Raw genomic sequence first — 14,624 nt, 5'->3', positions numbered from 1 at the left:
TATATATGCATATAAGCGTAACAATGTGATGAACTACTTGTCCAAATGATTGCTTGTTGGAAAAAAAAAAGTGTTCCACTCGTAGACCCTGTTGCATAAAACTATGGTAACTCTGCTCTCTCGCCCCAGGTTCACAGGTTTATTTTGTCATACGTACATCACGTTCATTATAGCAGCGAGTCTTTCTATGTTACCAGAATTGTCAATCTTGTATACCTTTAACCACCATGACGTAGAGTACCCCCTCTTCTTATTTCTTCCTCTCTATCGTTTTTTTTTTTCTTTCTTTCTCTCTCTCTCCTTCTCTCATTTCCCTATGTATGAATAAATTGAAAGTGCATAATACATTTTTGAATGATGTTTATGTACATAATATGTGTACCTTATCCATACTGGACGTCCCAGTCAAGCTTTTCATAGTTAAATGACGATCCACACAAAATGTATAATAACATATTTCGTGTACAAAGTATATGTGCATATTTGCGAATAATGTATGTATATATGCATTTTGTGAATAAATCAAAATCAATCAAATCAAAATCAAATGGTTACTCTGCATTAAAAAAATATATATATATATATATATATATATATATATATATATATATATATATAATTTCTTGTGATTGATTGGCTACGGAAAGGTGTTGCTAGTCACTGGTGCTAGTGCAGTTATCATTGGATGCAGAATGACCATTAACTGTAAAGTTACCATATTAGATTATGCAACCGGAGTTGTTGTCGCTATGAAAATGTTAATGCGGTTTCATGTTGCCTCGGAGAAAAGCTGCGTGATTATTCTGACAAGGAAAACTTACTGGAAAAAAACAACAACAGAAAGTTACTTTCTCAATAAAGTATAACAAGAGTAATCAAATTTACGGAATGATTACTCTGACAAGAAAAACTTACTTGGAAAAACAACTGAAAGTTACTATACACAAGAGTAATCAAATTTGTTTGTTTTTTTTTTCACTGTGTTGTCTTATACATCAAGTTCATTTCTTCTTTTGGTATTTCCATTGTTACTTTTTCGGTATTTAAGTTATGCACATATCCCCACGTGCATTCAAATAAAGGTCTATAATGCAGCATTATGATGGTTTAATCAAGTGTGCTGATGTCTCTAACTGCATGGGCTACCTGAACAGACAGTGCTGTATTTGGATGTTTTATGTTGTTCAAGTGCTTTTCTACGGTCTTGAATGAAGGAGTTAAATAGATTTCCCAGGTAATGTCAAATCTTCATTTGATAGACGGAGCACCATACGCGGCTCTGTTTTTATTTGTTAAACCAAGGGACCACAAAATCAATTCTGAATGTCACGCAGCTTAAGAGGGATGTCTCAATAAGAAAAAAAGAAAAAAATGAGCGTTCACGTCAACGATTTCAGAAGGAAAACATCATGTGGCATGACTCTACCTTTGTAAAGAAAGCAGGATATAGCCGGATCTATTGTCTAGCTTTGCAAAGAAGACTAATAATGCATGAGATGTAGTTTCTATCTCTTGCCTTTGGCTGGTTTAAAACTTTTTTTTTCTTTTCCTATTTGAAAAAAAGGACGTTCACATGATCAGTAGTATTGTATACCTTGGTAATTAAGGGAACCAACGTGCCTGAAATCAGTCTAAAAATGACTGCGAGGAAAGTTTTGATAAAAATATCAAAATTGATTACAATATGTATCTGCATGTATTCATGTACAAGTGTAGGCCCTATTCGCAGACGCATTTTTGTATTTGCTCTTTAAGAGCACTAGCTTTTTTCGGTAAAAGATGAAATACAAATTAGACTTTGACTCTTACTCTTTTTCCGCTCTCTTACTGTTCTTTTTATCTCCCTTTCTTATTACTCATCTTTCATTCACTCACCCGGCTATCTGTCTCTCCCTAAGTATCGGGGGAATTCTGTTGTTGTTCTTGTTGATTTAAAAGAAAGAAAAACGGAATTGGCTGTCAGGTAGGTTCCTCCATTGTGATATCCTTTTCCAACAACCTTTCAATTACTCTTTAAGGATACTATTTTCATGAGAACGAATCTTGCGGTGCTCTTTGAACTGGTAGAAGACAGAGAGGGAAAAAATCTACGTTGTTTGCCGCCAGCAAAATATCTATCATAAAGCTGATTTCATATTTGTAGAAATCCTGCTGTCTACTGGCAATCTTACGGATGAATCAATTCTAAAAGCAAGAAATGTAATTGGACAGAAGACATTATATCTATCCAGAGGTCGGCAAATCATTCCACATGGTGGCACTTCGGAGTAAGTCGTCTTTGTCAAGTTGTAGACTCTCAGTCTGTCTCTAATAGTTTCTTCTACTACGTTATCAGATGTGAATGGTTCACATTATGTCATGCGAAGAGCCATCAAGAAGATGATGTAAAGATAAAAACAAGTTTGCTGTGCGTGTGTGCATGTGTGCGTGTGTGTGTGTTTGTGTGTGATTTCTTCTCCTCCTTTGAGAGTGCAACGCCGCCGCGTGATTTGGATTGACCTTTAGAAGCAGAGTACTATAGCATTTAAACAAGCCAAAATGTTTTTGCTGAGATATCAGAATAGAACATGATAGACCACCGTATTTTTTTTTTTTTTTTTTTTTGGACAGGCTTTCATGAAAAGGTAAATTAGTCGCAACCCAATGAGCAAATTGACTAAAGTGATCGTCTCCCCTGTTTTTCTTTAATCTATGAATAATATTATCCCTAATTCTTATGATTGAATTAAGGAAAGTAGTAATTTTTCAATCATTCCCAACTTCATGATTTTGGCCAAGCAATTTGAAAGGGGTTTAATTCTTTTTTTCTTTTTTTTACAATCCCGATCGACAGATCATGATTCTGTTTGATAAACTAAGCAAAGATTTGTAAAGCTTTGACGATATTGCTTAACTGAATAATGTTTTCATATCATTGCGCCTGAATATTTTTTTTTCTCTCAGAAATACACGGAACATTTTCAAATTCCATAATTTCGCTATATGTCGCTCTGCTTCATTCGCACTTTACAAAATTGGGAAAATTCGAGAGTTCATTGATAAACACACCGCAGAACAATTAGTTCATGCTTTTGTCATGTGCCACCTTGATTTTTGTAATGGATTGCTTTATGGATTGCTGGTCAAACAGATACAGAGATTACAATCAATGCAAAACTCTGCTGCACGAGTAGTATCCAAAATCAGGAAACATGAACAAATTTCACCAGTTTTAAGAAGCTTACACTGGCTTCCAGTGAAAAATCGGATTCAGTTTATGATACTGTTAGTAGCATTTGAATGTTTCTATATGTTTGCTCCACATTATCTACGAGAGCTACTTCAAATTTACACACCAGAGAGGAACCTTCGTTCAAAAAGTAAAGATTTATTTGTCATTCCAAACAAAAGAACCAAATTTTACGGAGAACGAACATTTGCTTTTAATGCCCCTACCTTATGGAATAATTTACCTCAGAAATTAAGACAAATCACTGATATAAATAGATTCAAGTCTGCTTTGAAAACACATTTGTTTACAGTGTAAGCAAATATAAAGCTCGGTACCATCACAGTAATTGGAATTGTATGTTTTTGTATAATCTTTTCATTTTTTTTTTGAGCGCATAGGGACATTATCACTCTGTGTTATACGCCATTTAAGCACTGTCAATTATTATTATTATTATTATTATTATTATTATTATTATTATTATTATTATTATTATTATTATTATTATTATTATTACATAGTGTATCAAATGTTAATGAAACTTTCGCTATTCTGCCAATTGTACCACTACGATTCCCATAGCAGACATAATTGAATTTTAACATTGATGTATAATAATCTTGATAACTGTCTAAAGGCGTTCTTAACTTACCTGGTCAGCTCTCTTTGTTTTCTCCTGCATGCCAAAACGCCGGTGTTTCTCTTACGATGATAAAGGCATTATAATATGGGCGTGTTACGCAGCTGATCCACGATTCGATGACTTTTCAGGCCAACGGAACGTTTTATATAGCGTTTGTTTGTTTGTTTGTTTGTTTGTTTGCTTTTCCATCTGAGAAGATGGCTGGATAGCCCATATTCAGCTATGCTAAGCTGGTCTTCTTGGGGTCCAGTTGGATGTGAGGCGGGACCACTTCACCGGGTTAAACACCCTGCTCTTTGCGATGAATGAATGAAGCGGGATCTTTTACGTGCATGAGTTGTGACTCTCAAACATGGGCGTAAATCCCGGGGGATGGAGGGTATGAATCCCCCCCCCCCCCCCCCGCCTGAAATGGAGGAGGGGGGTGGCCTGTACCAAGCGCGCCGGAACACTTTTGGTTTGGGGGGGGGGGGCAAAATCTCGACGGGGGCACATTATGTGACGGTGTGAAATCCTCGGCGAGGGAGCGAAGCGACCGAGTGGGGATACCACGGTAGGGACTTTTTGCAAAAACAGAGTTCAAAAGTCGCGTTTGGGCATTTAAAAGCAAATTTCTAGGTAATTACACATAGTGAAAAACAATTTAGTGCGATGGATTATATGATTATAACATACGGGGGTACGTTTTTATGTCACGGTGTAAGATCCTCGGCGAGGGAGCGAAGCGACCGAGCAGGGGGAGGGTGTGAGAGGGGGGATACCCCCTCTCACGGTAGGGAGAGCACAAAAGTCGCGTTTATAGAGCATTTAAAAGCAAATTTCTAGGAAATTACACATAGTGAAAAACAATTTAGTGCGAAGGACTATGATTATAACACACGGGGGTACATTTTTATGTGACGATGTGAGATTGTCGGCGAGGGAGCGAAGCGACCGAGCAGGGGGAGGGTTTGGGAGGGAGATACCCCCCTCCCACGGTGGGGACTTTTTGTAAAACAGAGTACAAAAGTCGCGTTTATAGAGCATTCTCATTTTAAAAGCAAATTTCTAGGGAATTAAACACGGCGGAAGAAAAATAGTGTGAAGGACGATACGATTATGAAATACGGGGGTACATTGTGTGACGGTGTGAGATCATCGGCGAGGGAGCAAAGTGACCGAGCGTGGGAGGGTTTGGGAGAGGGTATCACGGTAGGGTCTTTTTGTAAAAACAGAGTGTGAAGTCTCGTTTACAGAACATTTTAATTCAAATTTCTAGGGAATTAAAAGTAGTAAAACAAACATCACTGCGAAGGACTATACTATCGTCATAACCTATGAAAACTGTTCATTTTACTATTATGTACGGGCAAAGCGAGCGAGCCACTTTCATTCTGCAATTCGTCTGAAATGTATTCATTAAAACGTAATCGCATTGTTCGAGCAAAAGAAATTTTTCTTATATTGCTCAAAAGCATAGAAAAAAGGAGAAATGAAAGGTTTACTAAAAGTATGTTTCAGGGGGCACTCGAGGACGCGAGGCTACCATCTATACACTCAATTTACTCATAATTAAATATTAGTGTATAGATATTATAATGTATGTTAATAATGAATTATGATTTACGAAAATTTTGCATTTTCAGTTATGAAATTGACAACTTTTAGACAAGAAAAGTGCCTTTATTGTTCATTTTGGTCTTTGAATAATTGATTAATTATTTGTTACAGGGGACACTTTGGGGGGGGGGGACTCGTTTTGCCCCCCCCCCCCCCCAAAAAAAAAAAAAATTGGGGGGGGGGCAAGTGCCACCCCTGCCCCCCCCCCCCCGCTTCCGGCGCCCTTGACCTGTACAATCACCCCCCCCCCCTTGAAATTTGAAAAAAAAAATGGAGGAAGCAGAAATGTGATTGTATCAATATTGGCTATGACGCTAGCAACTCAGGACCATCTGCAAATTATGTACGAACACAAACAAACAAACAAACACAAAAAAACTGTACCGCCATAATTGAACTCCCCTTCGTTTCCTGAATCATTCCTGAAACGATGATGCCTCTGATGACTCAGTCAGGATACATCTATGGGCATACACAGGGATGATCAGGAGCGTCGATTCTATCTAGGTGGGGGGGGGGGGCAAAGGGGCAATTGCCCCACCCCTACAGAAATGTTAGGGGCAGACAAATCATTTTTCCCCGTAGCAATTCCCGAGATGAGGACAAATCTCGAACTTTCTTTATGGAAAATTGTCGAAACACCACCAGAACTATGCACCAGATCGTTGAATTGGAATCATAAACATGCAAAAGCTCCACTACTGGGTCCCTTTCGATAGACTTTGTACACTTTTGAGAATGACGAATTTCCTAATATTTTATCAAAGAGTGTGCAGCAGATCTTTCACCTACAAAAGCTCCCTCATATGCAGAGGCGTCGATGGGGGGATGGTTTCCCCCATAAAAGTATTGGGGACAAACATTATCATTTTGCTCCTCCTCGTAACTCCCGAGATGTGGAAATGTTCTTACTTTTTTTGACAGAAAACTGTCTAAATAAGATGCCTGAAAGTCACCTGAAAGTCGGCTGACGAGGAAAAAAAAAATCAAACAAACAAAAACAAGAACAAAAAGTTTTGACATTTTGCTGCCACTCCCCCCCCCCCCCCCCCCGTCGCTCGCTCCGCTCGCTCATGCTCGGTAGCGTTCATGATATTCAGTGTAATAATTAATACAAGAAGTTTATTTTAATGATACAATTTATAGGCAAATTGTTTAATAATCTACATCAAAATATATTGCTACCTTTAACAAGTGGGACTCTGTCAAGTAGATAAAACACGTAAAACCATGCATCAAATTGCACCATTTACGACATCAAAATGCAAACAATTCTCACCGTGGGAGGGGAACACCCCCGTCCCTTACCCTCCCCCCCCCCCCCTCGCTCGCTCCGCTCGCTCGGGTTCGGTCGCGTTCATGATATTCAGTGTGAGAACTAATACAAGAAGTTTATTCAAATGATACCATTTTATAGCGAAATTGTTGAATGATAATCGACATCATAATATATTGCTACCTTAAACAAGTGGGATTGTTTCAAGTCGACAAAACACATGCATCAAAATGCACCATGTACAACATCGAAATGCAAAAAGTTCTCACCGAAAGTCGGCTGACAAGCAACAAAAAAAAAACCCGAACATACAAACAAACAAAAATAAAGGGCAAGCAAAAACAAGAACAAAAAATTTATCATATTTTTGCTGCCACTTCCCTCCCACTTTATATTTCATGCAAAAGAGTGGGGGATGCAAACAATCGATCCCTGTAAAGTGTGTGTGTGTGTGTGTGTGTGTGTGTGTGTGTGTGCGGGGGGGTTATGGTTATAGTTATAGTGACTATCGCCGATCACCCCCCCCCCCCCACTCCTCAGTACGGATTTACGCCGTTGCTCTTAAATAAGCGTCAACAAATGTCGAAGCCTATTCAAGATATAGGTGTAAAATAATTCATCTATAGCTTGTTAATCCTTTAAAAAAAAAACAAAACAAGCATTATGTTCAAGCTTCTGGCGTAACTTCAGTATTACAGATCATTATTGTACGAAAAGACACCGATTTTGTCCACTTATCGCACTACATCATCTTAAGAGGGATGCAATTTATAGCCTGTTTTTGTCATCGTTTTCAGTCATTTTAGCTGTTGAGCTGTAAAGTGTTCAGCTTTTACCCCGTCTTGGGAACAGAGCGGTGATTGAGCATGCGTGCATACATTGTTGTCGTATAAAGCATTTTTTAAGTATAAATGCCTATACAATTTAGCAAATTTTGAATATACATTTATTTTAATTCGTGATTTATACCCATAAGTTTAATTGGTTTATCGCAGCTTTGGTCGGTGTTTGTTTTTATATCCTGATTAGGTTCATAACACAAATACATTGGATTATAGTAACTGGTATAGGCCTAAGGGAGGCGGGAGGAAATGCCTCACCTCTATGGCGGTATGCCTCATGTGAGATTGTTTACTTTCAGTCTCACTTTGACAAAGGTCTTTGACCGAAACCTCAGTCCAATTTTTTGGCTCTGGTGCGGTGTTTATATTTCACTTCATAAATTTATTTTAGTATGTATGTAAACAAAAATCAAATGTTTCACCAAAGGGATGCACCAGAATCCAGATCCCTCATTTCCAGTCTGAAAATGAAAAAAAAAAAAAAAATGTCCTTCGTGTGCATGGGAGGGGATATTCCACACCATCCCCTTCACGCCTTCCTGTATATTATTATGTATTTTTCTTGCTGTTTGATGAAAAAAAAACAACAACAACAACGAACGTATATCACCAAAAGTGTGTAGGGCCTACCAGACCTCTGAATTTTAGATCTGAAAAAAAAACACCCTCCCTTTGTTGAAGGGGGTAGTCCCCCAAAGCCACCCCCCCCCCGATACACACACACACACACACACACACACACACACACACACACACACATTTCTCCGAATTTCTTACTCTATCTTTCTTCTTTCTTTTTTTTTTTTGTTGTTGATTGAAACAAAAATCAATTACCTCACCAAGAGTGTGCACCATTATCTCTGAATTTCAGGTCTGAAAATGCAAAATCTCCCTCATGTGGGAGGGGGCCTCTCCCCCCCCCCCCCCCCCACCCTCTCCCCAGCACATTTCCCTAAATGTGATATTACATACTTTGACAGAAGCAAATGTCGAATATTTCACCAAAATGGGTGTAAGATAGATCTCTGAATTACAGGTCTGAAAGTGCAAAATCTCCATCATATTGGAGGGTTAACTCCCTCCAATACCCCCCCCCCCCGGTCGTTCAGCTCCTTCGCACATTATATTTTCCAGGTTTTGCCCCCACCCCCCCCCCATCATTAAAAGTGATCGGCGCCCCTAGAAATGACTATTTTGACTGACTTTAAACACACACACACAAAAAGAGAAATCCTATAGATGTATCTACTTCATTATTACATACACCGAAATAGATATCCATGCATACCATTTCACTTATTCCGTTCCATTTTTTTCATTTATCTATTTATTTATAGGCCTACACTTCGCGGGCGTGTGCGTATCATGCAGGGTGGTGCTACGTTTTTTAAAGTGAAGGGGTGTCAAGATGGTCTGTCAAGCAAAAAGAAAAACAAACATAAGAAAAACGAAAACAAACATAAAGAAATGTCTTAAAGCAAAAACAAAACAAAACAAAAAAGTCTTTTTTTTCTTTCTTTTTTTTTGCTGCCACTCCCCTCCCATCTCATATTTTATGCACCAAAAAAAAAAAGTGAGGGATTGAGGCAAACATTCACTCCCCATATCTTCTGCCTCCCCCCCCCCCCCCGCAACTCGGTACGGATTAACGCCGGTAATGATTTGATTTTAGCGTGATTTGCTCACTTTCTGATCACATTTCTTGAAAATGATATCCAAATCATCAGGATTTTTTGCGGTTTCATCCAGTTCATCAAGAATTTCGCTAAAATGACAGATATCTAGTTATCTGATATCTACATGTAAGCTGATTACAGTATTGAATCATGCATGATGAAAACATGATATACAGAAGACGGGATCCCCCCCCCCCCCCATCAGAAATCATGATTTCTGTCGTGCTTGATCCACTGCCCCAACATTTATTTTTCACAAGCATGACAAGAGTGCTGCAGCACCCGGCACCCCGGCTCCTAACCCCCCTGGGGCGCTGTATATATCCCTATACAAACGTGCTGGTGTCGGCTCCCAGGGAAGTTAATCATGAAAATTAATAAGCACCAACATTTTGACAACGCAAACAATTTTTGAATTTTGCTTTATCGTTTGATGTCGTCTCATCACCCATGTGTTTCGATGGTTGATTGATTGATAGACGCTTTGAGATCTTCATGATAAACATACCTGACATTCCTGACATAACTGAAATTCCGGTTGTGTTTTTGCTGAACTTAGCAGCTATTAGTAAGATTGCTTGTTTTACTCATGTTTGACTCGGCTATGAAATCGAGTTTACCACAAATTTTAGAGGTGAGCGTCGAGATTATATCGCCAATAGGTTAAATAATCCATGTAGATAAGCCTATATTACACAAAACAACAATGACTCTGATGAAATATTCACCCTTCCGTACTCCTCAGTACAAAATACAGTACACTGTATACGCACAACACAATCGTGGAGCTTGAGGAAAGTTCGTTGACCTGAAGCGCAAACCGATGCGAGGTAGACAAGGTTCGCCCAGAGGTCAGCCCAGGGTTCGCTACATCATAGCTAGGATTCAGGAACCATTATAGGCATAGCCAGGTAGGTGAACACGAGCTCAAGAGAAGAGTTAGAGTTACAGCAAACTTGAGAACGATGTTTTGACAAGCTAAATTACTCGTGTACTTTGATAAAATAACTTCGTGATGATGCTACTGTAGTATGACAGCTATGTGTAGTCCCGTGTATGCAATATCATGTGGCATTTACATTGTATGGTAGCCCTACTACATATCGACCACCCTTATTGAAACCGACCGCGTATAATTCGCGCACTGAACACTTAGTACGCACTTCTCTGCGCGCAAAGCACATAAAAATGGATTGGCTTTGAATGTAGATCTGAGATGAGGATGGTGTGGGAAAACGCGATAATTCACCGTTCATTAATGGTTTTAATCAAGGACAAAATTTCGAATGAATATTTTCACCGAATCGTAATGACAGCACAATGTAATGTCTATGGAAGTTTCTAAAAGGCTTCTAAAAAGCTTCGTACAACACGGTGTTCAATACAACTCGGTTTGTGTGCATTGTCAATGCAAAAACAGCGGTCGATCCTAATAATGCGATTTACCGCGGGGAGCTGAAACGAGGCCACGCAAGTTCGTCGGCGATATTTTTACACTGAAACTTCGAATCAAAAAGGGAACAACGGCATTTGATAGAGCTGGATTTTCTCAATCATGTAGGTCAAGTTTTTTACGTGAATTTTAGTCATTAGTGTTAAATATTCTTATCAAGCAAATAAACATTAGGATTTAGAACCAATCTAGGTGGTTGATAAGTAGTAGGTCCAACCATACTGTAGGCCTATCGCCTAGAAATCTATTTCAGGCCTAGCTCTTTAATATTCACTTATTGACTTATACGAGATACCGAGTAATCTAACTAGTGATCTATATGTCTAACGGTTAGACACACTGAAGCTCATTGATGCCTATAGCCTTGTATGTATATCATGTTTGAAAGATACAGCCTGTTACTAGGGGGTTCTAGTTAGCTCTTCATATTCACAGTAAAATTTAAACGTGGTAAACAGGGCAGCAAAACAACAAAGCTGCAAAGACCAGCAGTACCAGTATGTAAAAAGTTAAATTTAGGCCCTAGTAATAGTAGTATTTAAGTTACTGCAGTGACTCTACCTCTTCAGTTCTACGGCTACACTCTAACAGTTTACATGTAGATGTCTAAAGCTTCACAAAAAGTTTTTGCTCTTCATGACCTCTTGCTACTGTAACTGCGACCAGCCCGAACGCTTCACGTTCGGGCTGGCGTTCTAGGATTTTGGACCTGAGAATGCCTAGTAAATGTAGTATCGTGGCTAAATTTCACCTTGAATACTAAAATGTGTCAATTTGAATAAATTTACTTACCCATGAAGTGCAATCATTGACAACAGGATGGGGGGGGGGGGGATTGGTTCCGCTTAATAGTCAATTTTTTTCCTAATCGAGGACTTTAAATGATTCAGTCAGGAGGGATCTTTGAGAGTGACAAAAGTAGTTTCAGGACAGATTTGAAACCTCTGCGCTTGCGTGTTGTTAAATGGTTTTAATGGCATGTACATGAACTGTATCACTCAAGATTGAGTATTTACGCGAGTTGGTAGCACTAGCAGTGTAGCCTTTTGACCAGGCACTCTCCCTGTGCGACATCGTGTAGCGCCCGATCGCTCTTTCCTGGTTTTACTCAAACCCTTTTGATGACCATTACACAGCAGGCAGTGAAAGGGCTTTGTTCAAAGGCTAAAATCACCACGACTTGGTATTCATATTCGTATTTATATCGCCAATGCGCAAAGTGCCATGCAAAGGTTGCATCGAAAGCTGAAGACTGATGTGTGAATGCTGTTCAAATTACTAGATCTACATGTAGGGCATAGGGGTCTAAAATCTACGCTACTTGATTTTATAGATGGGTCTAAACTTGAGTAGAGCTAGCCGCCCGTAATTCAAGCATAGGCATAAGTGTGCAAAATTTGACCACTGATTAGTCTAGACCAATCTACATGTAGAAAGAAACCTATGCTTTTGCATGTTTCCGGCTGGGGCCATTTCAGTCATTGATGAAAAGGCCCATTCAGGTATCACTTCCCATCTAGCACTTGCAAGTATACTCCTGCTTGTGTTCTAAAGTGGGACTAAGCACAAGTGATGTTCATTAGCTGTTTTATTGATGAATGAAAGTGCCCTTTCCAGAAAAGGCACCCTGCCGCAAACAGGATTGTTTGCTCTAGTACGATGTACTACTAGACCTAGACCATCTATAGTACTAGACTACATGTACAGGGTAGATGAAGTAGGTTTAAGAAACTAACCCCGAGGTGCTCCATTACACAGTTGTACTGTGGGACACTTCGTGTTCATGGTCACATAGTAGAACTGGTTCTAGTAGTAGTAGACTAGAGAGGCCCCCCTCAGCCCTACAATTGTAGATATAGATATTGGCAATTGTGCTACTGTACTTGTAGTATGACTACACTACGCTTGTATATCTATGTACAGTATAGTCTATTTCACAATTTTCAACTGCTGCAGAAAAGTGTTGCTTCTCGCTGGAACTGTGTAGATCTAATTTTTTTTAGATAATTCTAGATCTATATGAGACTCTCAGTGTTTGGCAAGATTGGAGCTTGAGTTGAGTGATGAATGATCTACAGTACTTGTAACTTGCACTGGAGCTTCGTATAGCTAAGCATTGAAATACGTTGTAAAGTGCATGAAATTAGTCATGTTAATTCCAATTGATAATCTAACCAACTCTAGGGCTTAGGCCTACTAGTTACTCCCACTCCCATTTTTCAATTCTTGTTTCTTGATGAAAATATCTCCTTAGAAGTGCCATCAGGTGCTCTCATTGGCCTCATTTCATTTAAAAAAACAACAAAAAATTGGCAGTTGTCATGGTAATGACAAGAATCCAAATTCCTGTTTGGCTGTTGCCATGGAAAGTTTTCTTTCCAGCAAGAGTTGCTATCCTCACATCATTTATGAAATGGGGCCCTGGAGAGGTGTTTTATTTGTTTGTATGTTTTGTGAAGCCAAAGTATTATAGATCTGTCTAGCTAAATTTAGTAGAATGAGGTGGGGAAAATGAACAAAAATACTAACATGATACAACACTTTTGTATGCTTTTGCTGTTTGTTAGGTTTTGTTTGATTGTTTGTATGTTTGTTTGTTTGTTTTTTGTTTTTTCCTTCATCCATATAAAAAATCATTAATTATAGGCCTTCTGCTCAATGGCCATTTATGCTACATTATACTACACTTTGTTTTAAAACTTTGACATCTTGGTGGAAGTTGCTGTACTAAATGTGGTGATCAAAACATCACCAGTGAAACTACACAACAGAGTGTGATTTTCATTAATTACACATGATGTTGGCATTATTATCTCTTTTTTTTTCAATAAGTTTCTGTCTGCAGGAAGAAGCATGGTATCTGTGACTTTATTCTTCAAACATTCTTCAAATTGTATTATGATTCTCCTGTGTGGTTAAGCACAGAACATGCATCCAGCCATCAGGCTAGCGTTGCACAGTTCACCACCAGAATGTTAAGTTTACTGCATATTGTAATGGCAAAACCTTAGATGTTTAAAACTTTTGTGACTGCAACATTGAAATATTTCATGATGAGAGCAGCCGTAGTATAAACAAAGCTAGACCATTTTCCATTTTCCAACCACAAAAGGTTGGATAGTGCCATAAGCATTCTCTCTATTTGTCTCAAGTTTTACTGCTGACCATAGATTGCAGGACTTGCTGTCACTTTGTAATGATACTATAATCCAAATACAAAGTAACATATTTATATTGCTCTTTGAAATGGGTGTCATGCAGGGTTTGAACTTCTACCGGTACTTAAAGCACCGAGAAACAAAACATATTCTTATCACATATATACAGTATAGTATCTCATAACTAAAGGATAATTCATGTTTGAATTCAAATGGATTTAAAAATCTGGTGATGATAAAGGTCTAAGGGTCAGTAAACATCCTTGAAGCATGCTGAACTTAAAGGAGAAGTTCACCTTCATCAAAGGGTGTGTACAGTTCTGGTCGAGGTGAGGATTTAGCTTTTAACATTTTTGCGAGATATTCAGAAACCACTCTATGAGATGTCAAAGAGCATGCAGTTCTAAGGGGGTATCAAAGGTTTATTTGATGAAAATCAATTTTGAAATGGCTGAGATATCCAAAAACAAGGTGAAACAAAGAGTTCCTAATAAAGTTGTGGCATGCCGCCTTTTATTATTAACACTTTTTTGGATATCTCAGCCATTTGAAAACCAATTTTCATCAAATAAACATTGAATCCTTCTTAAAATTACATGCTCTTTCATATTTCATCAGAGGCTTTTCATTGTCTCACTTAGGAATGTTCAAAACATGAATCCCCACCTCAACCAGTACTGTACAGTCCCTTTAACATAAAGATTGAGAGAATGTAGCAATATTAGTAGAACACATCATTGAAAATTGAGGAAAATCGGACAATCCG

Source organism: Diadema setosum, chromosome 13 (genome assembly GCF_964275005.1).
Source record: "Diadema setosum chromosome 13, eeDiaSeto1, whole genome shotgun sequence".
Taxonomy (NCBI): domain Eukaryota; kingdom Metazoa; phylum Echinodermata; class Echinoidea; order Diadematoida; family Diadematidae; genus Diadema; species Diadema setosum.
The sequence above is the reverse complement of the archived record's forward strand: the minus strand, read 5'-3'. Positions refer to the sequence as shown.